The following is a 403-nucleotide window of genomic DNA, read 5'->3' on the forward strand; positions in this document are numbered from 1 at the left end:
TATATATATATATATATATATATATATATATATATATATGCTCATGTATACTTAAATATATGCGTGTGTACGTATAAATGTATGTTATGTGCATATGTATATGTATATATATGTTATATGCATATGCATATAGTACACGCGCTCGCGCACGCACAGAGGAGTGACGAAAGTATACGGTAACAGAGGAAGGAGCGAAGTGAAGGAAGAGGAAGGAAAGAAAAGAATGAGAAGAATGAGAAATATAGAAAATAATAAAGACAACGAGAGAGAGAGAGAGAGAGGGGGGGGGGTGGAAAGAAATGTGTGAGGTAGGAAAAGAAAGAGGTGGGAGTTGATAGAAGATAAAAGAGATAAGAATTGTAGAATATCGGCTGCAGGAAGAACATACAAGCGCAAATACATA

This window comes from Octopus bimaculoides, chromosome 25 (genome assembly GCF_001194135.2).
Source record: "Octopus bimaculoides isolate UCB-OBI-ISO-001 chromosome 25, ASM119413v2, whole genome shotgun sequence".
Lineage (NCBI taxonomy): Eukaryota > Metazoa > Mollusca > Cephalopoda > Octopoda > Octopodidae > Octopus > Octopus bimaculoides.